The sequence below is a fragment of the Gorilla gorilla genome, chromosome 20 (genome assembly GCF_029281585.2).
Source record: "Gorilla gorilla gorilla isolate KB3781 chromosome 20, NHGRI_mGorGor1-v2.1_pri, whole genome shotgun sequence".
NCBI lineage: Eukaryota > Metazoa > Chordata > Mammalia > Primates > Hominidae > Gorilla > Gorilla gorilla.
This window is the reverse complement of record NC_073244.2, coordinates 15,380,723-15,398,459: the sequence shown is the minus strand read 5'-3', so window position 1 is coordinate 15,398,459 and position 17,737 is coordinate 15,380,723. Positions and strand designations below refer to the sequence as shown.

Here is a 17,737-nt window from a genome sequence, read left to right as displayed (position 1 = left end):
TATTACAGACAAGCCCTCTATCAGTAGTGGCAAACTTAAAAACATTAGCAGTAATTATTGCTTAGGAAGACACTTACCCTGTATTTCACTCCATCCTTGGCTACCTTCCCCTTGCTCGTCAGACTCTTCTCCCAGGCCCTCTTCTTGCTTACTTATACCCAGCCCTGAAAATAACAGTGAAAGGTTGCTTGTAGATACTCGATGTTTTCTCATACACCATGAAAATCGAACCTCCCCCTCTACGCAATTACCTCATCAGTCCCCATTACAACCTCTGACGGCTGCCGCCCTAGCTGGATCCCTAGGAGCCTAAGTACAAGACACCCCTTTCAGCACTCCTCATCTTTTTACTTTGCATCTCCAGTTTTGCCTCGCACAAGGTCTCTTTTTCCTCTGTGTATCCTCTACCTACATGTGTCTACCTGCTAATTGGACAGGCACATGCACACTAGTTTTCCTTACTCTCAAAATGCAATTTGCAAATAGGACTGAAGAGCTCCCTGTTCCCCTCATGACACCAACACAACAAAAAGAGTTATTCCACTAATTCCCTTGTCAGTTTAAGACTTTCTGCCTCCACTATTGCTCTCGGTACTGGAATAGCAGGCATTTCAACCTCTGTCAGGACCTTCCATAGTCTCTCTAATGAATTCTCTGCTAGCATCACAGTCATATCACAAACTTTATCAGTCCTCCAGGCCCAAGTTGACTCTAGCTGCAGTTGTCCTCCAAAACTGCTGAGGCCTTGACTTACTGCTGAAAAAGGATGACATCTGTATATTCTTAAATGAAGAGTGTTGTTTTTACCTAACTCAGTCTAACCTGTTGTATGACAACATAAAAAAACTCAAGGATAGAGCCCAAAAACTTGCCAACCAAGCAGGGAATTACGCTGAACCCCCTTAGGCACTCCCTAATTAGATGTCCTCCCAATTCTTAGTCCTTTAATACCTGTTTTTCTCCTTCTCTTACTCCGTTTAGTTTTTCAATTCATACAAAACCATATCCAGGCCATCACCAATAATTCTACATGACAAATGTTTCTTCTAACAACCCCACAATATCACCCCTTACCACAAAATCTTCCTTCAGCTTAATCACTCCCACTCTAGGTTCCCATGCCGCCCCGAATCCCACTAGAAGTAGCCCTGAGAAACATCGCCCATTATCTCTCCATACTACCCCCAAAAATTTTCGCCACCCCAACACTTTACCACTATTTCGTTTTATTTTTCTTATTAATATAAGAAGACAGGAATGAAGTAGCAATGCATGCTACAAAATAACCTTGAAATCATTATGCTAACTGAAAGCAGCTAGTTGCAAAGGACTACATAGTTTATGATTTCCATTTCATGATTCCATTTATATGAAATGTCTAGAATAGGCAGATCCAGAGAGATACAAAGTCTCTTTAGTGGTTGCCAGTGGAATGGGGGAGTAACTGGTGATGAGTATGGGATTCTCTTTTGGGGCAATGAAAATGTTCTAGAGTTAGATTGTAGTCATGGTTGCACAACTCAATATACTAAAAACCACTGATTTATACACTTTAAATGAGATGAAATATATGATTTTATGTCAATAAAGCTGTTACAGAAGGGAATGTCTTTAATCTATCAAAAACACATAGCAAACATGTAAGTAGTGACAAGCTGAAAGCTTTCATTCTGAGAAGGCAGCAAGGATTGCTCCTAATGTTTCGGAGGTCGTAGGCAGGGCAGTAAATTTGTGGGGGAGGAGTGGGTCATAATAGGATTATAAAGGGAGAACAAAGTTCTTATTCATAAATGATATGTCAATATGTAAACATCCAAAAGAAACTACAGGTAAACTGAAAACTAAGGTCTGCTGCTTGCTGCATACAAAACACACCCCAAGGGCTCAAAAAAGCACAAGTCCCATAGAGGGGGATCTGGTCATACCTAGGAATTACACATTCATTTATGCTTTGACCCAACAACTTGACTTTCAAAAATAAACCTTGAAGACCTAAGTCCACAAATACGAATAAACATGCACAAGCCCACTCAGATGGGAACTCAAATGCGTATCAGGCACTAGGGTGCATCCACATAACAGAGGGAAAAAAAAGAGACGATCTCCGCAAACCAATAATGCACATCCCAAGATATGCCTTCTAACAACGGAAAGTGAGGTACGAGAGAGCATTTTCTTGAGAAAAAATAGTCTCCTACTGGGGAGGACGTTTAAAGAGAAGGGTACAGAAAGCGGAGAAAAGGCCCCGCCGACGCGCTCTGACCACATGAACCCACTTGCCTCCTCCCGGGGACCAATGCCCAGAATGGCAGCCCCAAGCCCAGCAGTGCCGGGAGGAACCAAAGCCGGGGGGCTCTGAGAAGAAACGCCGCGATAGCCGGAGGCTGGGGCGGGAAGCTGCAAGCAAGGTCTGGAGCAGCCGGGGCTGCGCACTGTGCCCTTGACCCCTTCCCTCCCGATTCCGACGGCCTGACTAGCGGGGCGCACCTGGGCCTGGCCTGCTGGGACAGCAACCCTTTCTCAGCTGCAGGCGACAGCTATGGGAAACGGCGAGGCGACGGACGCGCACTTCCGCTTCCGGCCAGCAGCTGAGAGGGGTGGGCTACCCAGCTCGCGCATTTGGCGGATTCGCCCTGAGGACTTGGAAAGGGGTCATCGCAGGCGCTCCTGCTCCCTTAGGGCGAAGGCTGGGACTCTTTTTATTCATTGCATTAGAGTAAAATAAGAGGCACAAACCAAGTAACTTGCTTGGGTTTCAAAGCTAAGTAAAAGAGTCCGCAGAACTAGAATCCATACTGTCTTCCCCAAGGGAAAAAGCAAATGTCCCCAGAGGAAAATGGGACTCTGCAGCCGCAGAGGGAAAGGGGTCCAATTGCCCCCTCCCCTCTTCCTGACCAAAGGAAGACCCCCGAGGTCAGAGATGTTTTGGTCCGGACTCCAGTTTAAACAATTAAGTCCAGGTATTTAAAAAAAAAACGGAGAGTCTCTGTGAGCACTTGAAATTATCCGCCAACAAAGGAGATCCCGTTTGGCCCAACAGGGTTTGATTCACATCTGTATGATTGGAACCTTGGAATAAAACTGAAAATCTCAGTCCGGTGGTAGAAAAAAAGATGAATTTTAAATGGCTTTGGAGTTGTTACTAACTGTGTTCAGACATCCCAAATCGAGGCTTTAAAAAAATCTCAATAGCCTCTCTTTGTCCCTTTTCCAGACACTCCCATGAATAAGATTCCTACTAGACAGAAGGATTTAAGAATGGTTAAGATAATCATTACTTTAAAAATTATTATTGTTTTGAGATTGAGCTTTGCTTGTCATCCAGACTGTAGTGCAGTGGCGCACTGTGGGCTCAGTGCAACCTCCGCCTCCCAGGTTCAAGCAATTCTCCTGCCTCAGCCTACCAAGTAGCTGGGATTACAGGCGCCTGCCACCACGCCCGGCTAATTTTTGTATTTTTAGTAGAGACGTGGTTTCACCATGTTGGCCAGGCTGATCTCGAACTCCTGACCTCAAGTGATCCACCCGTCTCGGCCTCCCAAAGTGCTGGGATTACCGGCGTGAGTGCCCGGCCAGAGAATCATTCATTGTTAATGTTATTCACTAGAGCCACTCAGAACTAAGAATCCTGGTTAAAGGAAATCTCAACCCCTCCTGGCAGTCTGCCTCTCACAGAGACCAGCTCCATAAAATAACTGCCTATAAACAGAAGATCCTTAAAGCACTAGGGATTAATTACTAACATTAGATTTAGACATTAGGGCCATTGTGTTTAAAATAAAAATTTCAATCTACATCCAAAAAGGGAAAGATTTTAAGAAGTTAGGTTCTTTTCTTTACCACATGATTACAGCCTAAAAACGAACTACTAGGGGAAGTGTGAGGATATTTACACACTTTCATTGACCAAGGACTCTTGGCTTTGTTCTGGGGACAAAGTGTGATGGTCTGAGGCAGAAGTAAAATGACCGTTAGCCCTCCCAAGCTCCATGGCAAACACACACAGCCTTTGTTAATGCTGGTCTTGGCCTCCACCTGTATTCATGCACGAGGTAGAACCTCTTTTTTTTCTAGAGAAAACGCCAAGGCTGCATGCATGCAGATGCAAGGGCAGGCTGCTTGTTCACTGGAATACAGCTACTTCACTGATTATACTGATTCCATTTTTAAATTATTTTTTTTTTTCTGGAGAGGGAGGTTGGATAGAGGAGAAGGAAGTTTCAAAGAGTCAAAGGCCCAGAAACTCAGTGGAATGACTCTTCTCACCACCTGTTCTGTTCCCTGCTGCTGACAATTCCCACTGAGCCCTTCAAGTGTCTCCCACACACAGGACAAGTACTGCTGCTCCTACCTCCTCTCCCATGGACGCAAACATTGGTGGGAGCAATCATTTTATTTGTATGGCAAAGAGAAGCCCTGAGGGGACCCACATGGATGTCTTCAAGGTGACAGGCAGAGCCTGAGGCTCTGAAAAAGGCTGGCCTAAAACTACTGCACTAGAAGTGCATTTCCCGCTTGGACAAATCTCATTTGAGAATTAATGACATAGCCTTTGCCTACATGGGGCCCTGTTGGCTCTGACTGAAGTCAGGTTTGGGGTAGGCAGTGTAGAAACCCCCAAGATACCCTCACAGGCATCTGTAAAAGTCATGTTAGGGGTTTATTTATACTAAACCACAGTAGGTTCATGCAAATCTAAAAACACTTTATGACGTGTTTGTGTCTAAAATCCTTAATCTCTTAAAGCAATTAAAAAAAAAAAAAAAAAGCAGACCCCAAATTGAAAACAGGCTTTCCAATTTCAATGGGTAGTATTTTCTTCCGAGTCCTGTTTCATTGGCCAGATTTTCAGAATTATTTTTTTAAAAGACTACTTTAGGAATTTTGTTAAAGGATACTGTCACCATTTATGCATCAAAAACTGGCAAAATTGTGCCACCTATGGATCCAGAGCAGAGACATGTTTGAATACAAATTCCCAATGAAACTAAACCTGGGGGTTTTCAGGGCTTAAAATCAAAACCTATAGCCTTGTTAAATGCTCATATATACTTTTTTTTTTTTTTTTTTTTCTGAGACGGAGTCACCCTCTGTTGCCCAGGCTGGAATGCAGTGTTGCAATCTCACAGCTCACTGCAACCTCCACCTCCCGGGTTCAAGCTATTCTCATGTCTCAGCCTCCCCAGTAGCTGGGATTATAGGTGCCTGCCACCATGCCTGGCTAATTTTTGTATTTTTTGTAGAGATGGGGTTTTGCCACATTGGTCAGGTTGGCCTCCAACTCCTGACCTCAGGTGATCCACCCGCCTTGGCCTCCCAAAGTGTTGGGATTACAGATGTGAGCCACCGTGTCCAGCCTCACATATGCTATTAACTTTTCATTCCTTTGTCAACTGCAAGAATCATAGTATTTGACAAGTTGGGTTTTTCTTGTCAAATATTACCATTCTTGCAGTTGACAAAGGAATGAAAGTTTTTTTTTTCAGTAGCTTGGCAAAACAATCCTCTTATTTCCGATGACAACAATACTCTCATTTTCCTCTAATTCCTGAAAATCAACATATAACATACTTCATTTTATTGTGCTTTGCAGATAACGTGTGGGGTTTTATTTTTATTACAAATTGAAGGTTTATGGCAATCCTCCACTGATGAAGTCTACTAGCACCATTTTTCCAATAACACATACTCACTTTGTTTCTCTGTCAGCATTTTTAAGCAAAGTATTTTACAATTAAGGTGCATCCTTTGTTTTTTAGACATAATGCTACTGCACACAATAGACTATAAACTTTTTTTTTTTTTTTTTTAAGATGGAGTATTGCTCTGTTGCCTAGGCTGGAGTGCCGTGGCACAATCTCAACTCACTGCAGCCTCCACCTCCCGCGTTCAAGTGATTCTCCTGCCTCAGCCTCCCGAGTAGCTGGGATTGTAGGTGTGCTCCACCACACCTGGCTAATTTTTATATTTTTAGTAGAGAATGGGGTTTCACCATGTTGGACAGGCTGGTCTTGAACTCTTGACCTCAGGTGATCCACCACCCACCTTGGCCTCCCAAAGTGCTGGGATTATAGGCATGAACCACCACGCTCAGCATTTTTTTTTTTTTTTTTTTTTGAGACACGGTATTACTCTGTCACCCAGGCTGGAATGCAGTGGCACAATCATAGCTTACTGCAGCCTTGAACTCCTGGGCTCAAGCAATCCACCTGCCTCAGCCTCCTGAATAGCTAGAACTACAGCTACTCCACCACACCTGACTGATGTAAAACTTTTTTTTTGTAGAGATGGGGTCTTGCTATAGTTGCCCAGGCTGGTCTCAAACTCCTAGACTCAAGTGATCCTCCTACCTCAGCTTCTCAAAGCACTGGGATTACAGGTGACAGCCACCTCATCCAGCCAACATAACTTTTATATGCACTAGGAAACCAAAAAATTTGTATGATTCACTTTACTATGATGGTCTGTGGAAGCGAACCCACATATCTCCGAGGTATGACTGTATATAACTGTGAAAACCTGAAATTAAATAAACTGTATTGTCTACAGATGCCAGAACAGTGGCAAAAAAATAAATAGCCCTTACTTATATTTTACCCTGAGTGTGGTTCTGAATTTGAAGAATGGTTACTCAGAGGCAAAGAGATTGGGAAAAAAAAGATCAGTCTAAATCTTGATATTATTTCACCTAGACTTAACAGGTCTCCAGGGTCAGCAATAGGGGAGATTTTGGGTTCATCATGGGATCTCCAAAGTAAGTGGCTTAATGATAATATTGCGAGCTTTATTACTATCATGCTTATACTCTGAAATACTTGATTCTAACAGGATATGGACATACATATCCAATTAGACAGATGTAGCTTGCTGAGTAACTTCCAAAACAAGAGAGAGGAAAGAAATAGGAGATTGAAAAATATATATATATATTTGGGCATGGTGATTTGTGCCTGTAGTCCCAGCTCCTGGGAGGCTGAGGTGGGAGGATCACTTGAACCCAGGAAGTGGAGGCTGCAGTAAGCTATGATCATACTACTGCACTCCAGCCTGGGTGACAGAGCAAGACCCTGTACTAAAGGGAAAAAAAAAAGATATTCTGAACTGTGAGTTCTCTGCCCAGAGGCACACAATAATTCTGAATATCTGGCAAACAATATATAACCCAGAAGAATGCAAATTGGCTGCTGTTAATTTTTGATGAGGTCAAAGTCTGGAATCAGTAACTAGGGTTCCTCTGTTAACTCTAAAGACTGGACAGACTCAAGTGAAACAAGGTGCGCTGGAATCCATCAGAGATGGTGGTGGATATTTCATAGTACACAGACCACATAAGACATTAACAATGGTATTCCCTCAGGGAGTTGTAATGAAGTGAGTCGACCCAGGGAAAGCTTTTCGGGCATTTTATGGCATCCGTTAAGGGCAAAATAACTGTGAGGTCATCAGACCTTGTGACAGTTATGACTATTAGAAAGTTTCCACTGGCATTTAGCGACAAAATCATTTGCCTTATTAATGACGTCATTTAACAAATGGAGAATGAGATTCAGGAAAGGCTAAGGGAAGGGCTCCAGACACACAGCTCAACAGTAACAGCTGCAGGGCCCACATTCCAGCAGCTGGGCTCCAGAGTCTAAGCCCTCAACACCTAGGCTCCATGTGAGCAAACAGTACCTCTAGAGCCTTTGCAACTCTGAAGCCTGTTGGGACCCTGGAATCTTCCCAGTCAGCCATCTAGTACACTGAAGAAACTAATAATCAAAAAGAAGAAGAAAAAAGGGATATGAGTTCGGTTCTGATTATTATTGTTGTGTAAAAAAACCACCTCAAACTTAGTGATACAGAATAGCAGTTCTCAGGGTTGGTAAACTGCTGAGGGACCCAAAACACTTTCAGGCGGTCTGTGAGATTAAAACTATTGTTATGGCTGGGCACGGTGGCTCAAGCCTGTAATCTCAGCACTTTGGGAAGCTGAGACGGGCAGATCACGAGGTCAGGAGATGGAGACCATCCTGGCTAACAAAGTGAAACCTCGTCTCTACTAAAAATACAAAAAATTATCTGGGCATGGTGGCGGGTGCCTGTAGTCCCAGCTACTCAGGAGGCTGAGGCAGGAGAATGGCGTGAACCCAGGAGGCGGAGCTTGCAGTGAGCCGAATCACACCACTGCACTCCAGCCTGTGGCTAAAAAGAGCAAAACAGCATCGCAAAAAAAAAAAAAAAAAAAAAAGAAATTAAGGCAGTGGCACTGAACTGTGCGGTCACTGACTGCCTCACTGCCCCACACTCAGGATAAATAAAAATGTCCTTGAGGGAACAGCAAAAGTTGGAAAGCTTAGATCTGTCACCTTAGAAGCGTCTCAACGCATAAAAACTTTTCTGATAGGATCAATGGTCATGTTCATGAAGGTTTAGACACTGTACTTTAAAATGGGTAAACATTTGGAAGATCTGCATAATGAAGTAAATGACTATTTCCTTTCATTTTAGAAATGAGGGTCTCACTATGTTGCCCAGGCTGCTTTCCAACTCTTAGACTCAAGGATTCTCCTACTTTGGCCTCCCGAAGTGCTGAGATTACAGGCAAGAGCCACTGTGCCAGCCCTATTTTCTAAGCCAGGTAGTAAGGAATAAAATCACGCATTGATAAAATAGCCAATCAAAGTGCAAGATATGGGCTGGACGCAGTGGCTCATGCCTGTAATCCCAGAACACTGGGAAGCCAAAGCGGGTAGATTCAGGTCAGGAGTTCGAGAGCAGCCTGGCCAACATGGTGAAACCGTTACTACTAAAAACACAAAAATTCGCCAGACGTGGTGGTGGGTGCCTGTAATCCCAACTACTCAGGAGGCTGAGGCTGGAGAATCGCTTGAACCCAGGAGGCGGAGGCTGCAGTGAGTGGAGATCGCACCATTGCACCCCAGCCTGGGCAACAAGAGCAAAATTCCATCTCAAAAAAAAAAAAAAAAGGCCGGACGCAGTGGCTCATGCCTGTAATCCCAACACTTTCGGAGGCCGAGGCAGGTGGATCACGAGGTCAGGAGATCGAGACCGTCTTGGTTAACACAGTGAAACCCCACCTCTATTAAAAATACAAAAAATTAGCCGGGCGCGGTGGCGGGAGCCTGTAGCCCCAGCTACTCCGGAGACTGAGGCAGGAGAATGGTGTGAACCTGGGAGGCAGAGCTTGCAGTGAGCCAAGATCACGCCACTGCATTCCAGCCTGGGCGACAGAGCGAGACTCTGTCTCAAAAAAATAAATAAATAAATAAATAAATAAATAAATGAAAAAGAAAGAAAAGAAAAAAATAGTGCAAGACAAACAAATGGATTTTAATGTAACAGAATAGAAACAATCCCTTAACAGGATTTCATATTCCATATTGCAACTAATCTTTCAGAAACTACCATTTCTTGAGTTTTGGTGTAATATCTAAGAAAATCCAAAATTACCTGGAAATGCTTCTCTCTTTTCCAACTACATATCTCAGCAAAGCCAAACTTTCTAATCAAAGCAACTAATGGCAAAAAATGTAGAAACAAGTATGAGAATTCAGCTGTCATCTATTAAGCTCTTAAGACATTAAAGAGATTTGCAAAAGCATGCAATATGCTGCTCTTTCCACATTATTTTGTTGCCATTGTGGAAAAGTTATTTTTAAAAAGCATGTTATGTATATTACTAAAATATTTTAAAAATTTGCCCCAATTCCTTTTGTTTTGAGATGAAGTCCCGCGCTGTCACCCAGGCTGGAGGCTGGAGCACAGTGGCATGATCTCAGCTCACTTTAACCTCTGCCCCCTGGGTTCAATCAGTTGTCTTGCCTCAGACTCCTGAGTAGCTGGGATTACAGGCACACACCACCATGCTGGCTAGTTTTTTTGTATTTTTAGTAGAGACGGGGTTTCACCATGTTGGCCAGGCTGGTCTCAAACTCCTGACTTCAGCTGAGCCGCCGGCCTCAGCCTCCCAAAGTGCTGGGATTACAGGCAAGAGCCACCATGCTTGGCCTGCCTTAATTTCTAAAATGTTAAATATTCACAGATAGAATGCCCATTGGCAAAAGCTTTTTGGGGTGCTCAATTTTTGGAGTATAAAAGAGTCTCAAGATAAAAAAGGTTGAGAACTGCTGGTACAGAACCACTACTACTCTATTATGTTAACAGATCATGGGGCAGGAATTTGGACAGGATACAGGAGGAATGAATGGCTTATCTCTGCCTCACAATGTCCAAGGCCTAGCTGGGAAGTCTTACACAGCTGACGCTGAATCCAAAGGCTGGGGGCTGGAATCATCTGGATTCTATTATCACTCTTGTATCTGATGTTTTCCCTGAAATGGCTAAAAAACAGACAGCAGCTGGTGGCTATTGATGGCAGCATCTACATGTAACCCCTCCCTGTTACAGCATAGCTGCTAGTTCCCAAGAGGAAGCACTCTGAGAGGAGGAAGCATCTCAAGAGGGAATGTTCCAGCCAGAAGGGAACCGCATGGCCCTTCATGGCCTCGCTTTGGAAATCTCATGGAATCATTTATGTTGTACTCCTTTGGGAAATGCAGTCAAAGGTCAGTGCAGATACAAGGGGGAGGTAAAAGTATCAAAGAATTTTAGGGCCGTGTTTTAAAACTGTCGGAGTCTGCATGTGGTTACAAATTATTAATATTTATACTTCCCACGTACAAGAAACTCTCACCACTTCCTAAGGCCACACCAAAGTCTCATGCCCGTGGTAGTAGACTCTGTTTTTATGTCCAGGATCTGGTCATCCAAATAAGGTGCAATCCAGAAAAGACGGCCAAGAGCAGTGGCTCACATCTGTAGTCCCAGCACTCTGGGAGGCTGAGGTGGGAGGATCCCTTGAGTCCAGCAGTTCAAGACCAGCCTGGTCAACATAGAGAGACCCTCTCTCTACAAAAAAATACAAAAATTAGTCAGGCGTGGTGGCACATGCCTCTGGTCCCAGCTACTCAAGAGGCTGAGGCAGGAGGATCACCTGGGCCCAGGAGGTCAAGGCTGCAGTGAGCTATGATTGTGCCACTGCACTCCAACCTTGGCAAGAACAGCAAAAAAGACCCCCCTCACCCCCCACAAACACATGCCGGGTGTGGTGGCATGTGCCTGTAGTCTCAGCTACTCAGTAGGCTGAGGCAGGAGGATCACTTGAGCCCAGGAATTCAAGGATGCGGTGAGCTATGATTGCATCACTGAACTTCAGCCTGGGTGATGGAATGAGACCCTGTCTCAAAAAATGTTTTGAAAAGTGGCTGGGCACAGTGGCTCATACCTGTAATCCCAGCACCTTGGGAGGCCAAGACAGGAAGACAGCTTGAGCCCAGGAGTTTGAGACCAGCCTGGGAAAAATGGTGAAACCCTGTCTCTACCAAGAAAACAAACAAACAAATAGCTGGGCATGGTGGCATATGCCTATAGTCCCAGCTACTCAGAAGGCTGAGGTAGAGGATCGCTTGAGCCTGGCAGGCAGAGATTGCAGTGAGCCAAGATCATTGTGCCACTGCACTCTAGCCTGGGTGCCAGAGTGAGACTCTGTCTCAAAATATAAATAAATAAAAATAAAAATTAAAAAATAACAATAAAACATAAATAAAAATCATAAAAAAGTCCTTGGGTTTGGTTTCTTGAATATACTCCTGCTCCTCTAGATTTGAACATTTGTAAGCTAAAGAGACATGTTATCTGTTCCCCACAAAACCAATACAGAGTTTGGGACAGGAATGGGATAGTTAAAATAGACATTCCTATTAAAAACGCATGGGTGGGGAGAAATGGGATTCCACAGCAGCCCCTGACCCACAGCAATTCTTAAATTCAGGCAGCAACATGTTATCTGTTTCTCAAGCACCAGTGCAGCTCCACAGGAGTGAGTCTTCTGAAGTTCTGTACTCTGAATCATACTTGCTTTCCCATAAAAAGTAAACATTTTCAACTGAGTAGTTTTATAGGCCTATTTCATCTGTTTGCTATCTGCAGTTTGGGGGTTCAAAGGTCTCTTTACATTTTGTACTACTTCTTTCCATTTTGTTTGGACAAAGTTGACTTTGCTTTTGCCAACTTTTTTTTTTTTTTTTCAATAAAAAACCTTTTCCCATTTATCTCCATTAATTTTATTGGATTTGTGTCATTAGACAAAAGCCATGGCTAAAATCTCTTAGGCCCTTCTCTATCTTGGACCACTGTCTGTGAGAATGCAGGGGAACAATGCCCAGAAGGGATGCTGAGACGCTCTTTTGGTTAATGAAAAGGCACCTTATTTGAACTTCTACATATGATATCTATTCATAAGACTCTATCAAACACCAAACTCAAGGTCTCTGAGGTCTTAAGAAATGGTTCTATGATAAAAGGTTTTCATAATAAAATCTCTCAGTGAACTACTGTAGTCCCAGCTAGTTGGGAGGCTGAGGTGGGAAGATCACTTGAGCCCAAAGTTAGAAGCTGCAGTGAGTTATGACTGCATCACTGGACTCCAGCCTGGGCAACAGAGTGAGACCCTGTTTCAAAAAAAAAAAGAAAAGAAAAGAAAAGAAAAAATTAAAATGCATAAATAAATGCTAAAAAAATAAAAAATGAAATAAAATCTCTCAGTGAACAAGCAGTGGAAGGGAACTTCATCAACCTAATAAAGCTGTCTTCAAAGAAACCCACAGCTAACATCACACTTAATGGCAGAAGACTGAACGCTTTCTGCCTAAGGTTGGGAATAAGACAAGGATGTGTGTTCTCACCACTCTCATTCAACACTACTGGAGGCCCTAGCCAGTACATTAAGAAAATATAAAGAAATAAAAGGGACAGATATCAGAGAGAAAGCAAAACTGCCTTAATACAGAGCATAAGATTTGTTTATGTAGAATATTCCAAAAAGTTACAGGAATAGATAACTATAAAAAGTTTGCAGGATTCAAGGTCAAATATAAATTATATATAAATATAAATAATTTTATATACTAGCACTAAAAGATTGAAAATTTAAAACTAGCATTTATAATACCATCAATGAAATGGTGCAATACAGAAAACCACAAAACACTGTTGAAAGAAATAAGACCTAAATTAATGGGGAGATTGTCTTAATCCGTTTGGGCTGCTAGAACAAAATACCATAGACTAGATGGCTTATAAACAACAGAAATGTATTGCTCACAGTTCTGGAGAATGGGAAGTCCAAGATTGAAGTGTTGGCAGATTTGGTGTCTGATGAGGTCCCACTTCTTGGTTCACAGATGGTGACTTCTTGCTGTGTCCTCACAAGGCAGAAGAGATGAGCAAGCTCTCTGGAATCTCTTTTATAAAGGCACCAATCTAATTCATTAGTGCTCTGCCCTCATTAGCCTAATCATCTCCAAAAGGCCTCGCCTGCCAATATCATTGGACTGGGGATTAGGATTTCAACCATATAAATTTTGCGGGTATGCAAACATTCAGACCACGGCAGAGATATACTGTGTCTATGGTTCAGAACAGCCAGTATTAAGATGCCAATTCTCTAATTCATCTTTAGATTAAACCGAATCTCAGTTAAAAAAAAAAAAAAATCCCGGCAGGCTTTTTATGGAAACCGGTAAGTTTACTCTAAAATTTATGTGAAAAGGCCGGGTGTGGTGGCTCACACCTGTAATCCCAGCACTCTGGGAGGCCAAGGTGGGTGGATCATGAGGTCAGGAGATCGAGACCATCCTGGCTAACATGGTGAAACCCCATCTCCATTAAAAATACAAAAAAAAAAGAAATACAAAAAATTAGCCGGGCGTGGTGGCAGGCGCCTGTAGTCCCAGCTACTCAGGAGGCTGAGGCAGGAGAATGGCGTGAACTCGGGAGGCGGAGCTTGCAGTGAGCTGAGATTGCATCCACTGTACTCCAGCCTGGGTGACAGAGCGAGACTCCATCTCAAAAAAAAAAAAAAAAATTTATGTGAAAAAACAAAAAACATGGACCATCCCAAATGATTCTGAAAATTAAGGTCAATGTTGGAACTCTCACACCACTTGCTTTCAAGATTTACTAGACAGCTACCATAATCAAAAAAGTGTAGTATTAGCAGGCCAGATGCGGTGGCTCACGCCTGTAATCCCAGAACTTTGGGAGGCTGAGGTGGGTGGATCACTTGAGGCCAAGAGTTTGAAACCAACCTGGCCAACATGGTGAAACCCTGTCTCTACTACATACACAAGTTAGCCAGGTGTGGTGGCACGCACCTATAGTCTCAGCTACTTGGGAGGCTCAGGCACAAGTCCCAGCTACTCGGGAGGCTGAGGCACAAGAATTGCTTGAACCTGGGAGGTGGAAGCTGCAGTGAGCTGAGATGGTACCACTGCACTCCAGTCTGGGTGATACAGTGAGACTCTGTCTCAAAAAAAAAAAGTGTAGTATTAGCAAAAGGACAGACATACAGATTAGCTGAACTGAATAGATCCCAGAAACAGATTTAAACATATGTCATCAATTTCATTTTCAAAAAAGGTGCAAATAATCCAATAGAGAAAAGACTGTTTTCAACCAACTGTCCTGCAAAAAAAAATTAAAACATTCGTATCCCTTCTACCCCCTCCAAAAGTAACCTTAACCCGTGCATTGCAAAAATGATCACAGAAGGGCTCGCACTTCCCAATTTCGAAAATTACTCTAAAGCTACAGTAATCAGGACAGTGTGATTACAAACAGGTTAGACATGTACAATGGAGGTGAACTGAGAGTCTAGAAATAAATCTTAATGCTCGGCACAGTGGCTCACATCTGTAATCCCAGCACTTTGGGAGACAGAGGCAGGAGGATTGCTTGAGCCCAGGAGTTCAAGACCAGTCTGGGCAACAAAATGAAACCCTGTCTCTACAAGAAATACAAAAATTAGCCAGGCGTGGTGGTGTATACCTGTAGTCCCAGCTACTTGGGAAGCTCAAGGAAGACGATCACTTGAGCCTGGGAGGTCAAGGCTGCAGTGAGCCAAGATCACACCACTGCACTCCAACCTGGGTTAACAGAGCAGGACCCAGTCTCAAAACAAATAAATAAATAAGCCTTTACATTTATGGTCAACTGATTTTTGACAAGAGTGCCAAGACAATTCAATGGGATAAACAGTCTTTTCAACACATATGCTAGGGTAACTGGGTGTTACATGCAAAAGAATGAAGCTGGATACACTGTTCACAGCATGCACAAATATTAGTTCAAAATGGATCACAGAACTAACTTTAAGAGCTAGAACTATAAAAATCCTAGAAGAAAATATAAAAGACTTCACGACCTTGGGTTAGGCAATGGTTTCTTAGATTTGACACCAAAAGCATAAGAAAAAAATAAATTTAAAACTTATACTCGAAAGGATATCATCAAGAAAGTGAAAGGACAACACAAAGAATGAAAGAAAATACTTGTAAACCATTTATTTGATATGGTATTTGTACCTAGAATTTATAGGGCTCTTGAAACTCAATAATAAAAAGAACTCAATTTAAAAATGGCAAAGGATCTAAATAGACATTCTCCCAAAGAAGACAGACACATAGTCAACAAACTGATGAAAAGATGATCAACATCTTTAGTTTTTAGGTGAGCTAAGCCCAGAAAAAAAAAATAATAAAAATCTTTAGCCACCAGGGAAATAAAAAACTATGAATACTGTTTCCCACCCAATAGGTGTTATCAAAAAAAAGATTAAAAAGATAGTTACTAAATGGTAAAAGATTCAATGATTTACTCCCAAGACCAGAAACAAGACAAGAATGTCTGGTCTCTCAATTTCTATTTAACAATACACTGCAGGTTCTAGTTAATGTAACAAGAAAAATACAAAACGCATACAGATTGGAAAGGAAGAAGTAAAAAATTTTATGTGCAGACAACAGAATTGTCCTAGTAGAAAATCTGATAGAACCTACTAAAAAGTTGCCAGAAGCTGGGTGCGGTGGCTCACGTCTATAATCCCACCACTTTGGGAGGCCGAGGCGGGTGGATCGCTTGAACCTAGGAGTTCTAGACCAGCCTGGGCAACATGGCGAAACCCTGGCTCTACTAAAAATACAGAAAAATTTAGCTGGGTGTGGTGGTGCACGCGTGTAGTCCCAGTTACTCCAGAAGGTGAGGCACAAGAATCGCTTGACCCCGAGAGGCGGAGGTTGCAGTGAGCCAAGCTCATGCCACTGCACTCTAGCCTGGGATACAGAGTGAAACTTGTCTTAAAAAAAAAAAAAAAAAAAAAAAAAAAGCCCATGCGCGTTCCTCAGGTCTTGCAGGCAGCAGGCGTGGGTGAACGCTTGGCGCTTGGTGGAGACAGAGAGGCCGGCGGGATATCGGCAGCGCAGCCGGGGCACCGGAGGTGGTCTCGGGCGAGGCGCTCCGGGTCTGAAGGGCTCCAGCCAAACGGAGCTCGCAGCCAAACAGTGCTGGTGGCTCCTGAGCTGAGTGAGGCCTAGGCTTGGAGGCTGTGCTCGGAGTAACGCAAAAGAGAATGAAAGACGTATATAATCTTGAAAGTATAAAAGACTGGGTTTGTGAAACAGGACCTGACAATCAACGTCTTGGTGATAATCAATAAACAAATTGTGAATAGTTTGTTGACAGCCTTTTTGAGGAAGCTCAGAAGGTTGGTTCCAAATGCTTGTCTCCCACTTAACAAAAGAAACAGGTAGACGTAAACATAAAATTATGGAAAAATGGATTCACCGTCAACAATTATTTTAGAAGTTATTCAAATGGTGCAAGTCAGCAGTTTTTGAACTCCATCAAAAAGGGGGAATTACCTTCAGAATTACAGGGAATTTTTGATAAAGAAGAGGTGGGTGTTAAAGTTGAAGACAAGAAAAATGAAATATGTATGTCTACGAAGCCTGTCTTCCAGCCCTTTTCAGGACAGGGTCACCAAGTAGGAAAGGTAAGCCATATCAAAGACTTCATTGAAAACTACCAAGGATCTCAAAAGAAGTCCTCCCCTGTCCCTGGCAACAGTTCGTCCTATCCTCAGATTGTTAGATGAGACACTCACTGGAAGAAGATTTACAGAGTTTTGTTGTCAGAGACTCCAAAAAACTGCTGCACCTTTTCGAGAACTTTCAAGAGCAATGATTTTTGATAGACTAAGTGGAAAATCTGCAGAGAAATGATGGTTGTAAGCAGACATGCAAACCAAATTGGGGACTGGATAAGTCAGATTCACTGGACTTTTGGTTCGGGTACTATTGAACTCTCTCCTGATGAAATGTTTAGATAAGTGCAAGTTAGAAAAGCAGCATATGACTGGAAACTATATTCTGTGCACTTTTTCCAAAAGGCTACTCAGAGAAACTTATTTCAAATACTAATTATCAAGATATATTAAATAGCTGTATTATTTAGAATCTTAATATAGTATAAATTGGCAAATATGTTCACAATATTATTTGTTCAAATACCATTCCCAAACAGGGATTTATTTAAATGTTAGCTGTCTCAGAGTTATTAAATGGCTAATACACTGAAAAATTATACATGGCAGGTTTAAAAGCATCAATATAATTATTTTACAACTTAGATGCAAAGCTGGAGAGAGCTGTTTTTACCACAGCTATGCCTAAACCTCAAAGTGTCCTTAGTTATCACTCTGTAATGGCAACATATATTTGAATATTAATTTGGTAGCCGGGCGTGATGGCTCATGCCTGTAATCCCAGCACTTTGGGAGGCCGAGGTGGGTGGATCACCTGAGGTCAGGAATTCAAGACCAGCCTGGCCAACATGGCAA

At 42.7% G+C, this 17,737-nt stretch overlaps 1 protein-coding gene and 1 pseudogene across 16 annotated transcripts in view; one reads left to right on the top strand and one right to left on the bottom strand.

The window, feature by feature from the left end:
• The window catches only part of ZNF177 (zinc finger protein 177), a 57,834-nt gene that overhangs the window by 16,360 nt on the left and 23,737 nt on the right, over positions 1 to 17,737 (bottom strand). For 2 of the 16 annotated variants that reach the window (XM_055371797.2, XM_063700973.1), the window contains exons 1-3: positions 13,166 to 16,658; positions 10,684 to 10,911; positions 78 to 164 (exon numbers count right to left, since the gene is read on the bottom strand). The exons of 2 other annotated variants lie outside the window; for them this stretch is intronic. The gene's annotated coding sequence lies outside the window, so the exon portion shown is untranslated. 12 more of the 16 variants (XM_055371796.2, XM_055371800.1, XM_063700968.1 and 9 more) reach the window with 11 other exon arrangements.
• LOC101146861 (UBX domain-containing protein 2A-like) lies at positions 16,469 to 17,120 on the top strand (annotated as a pseudogene).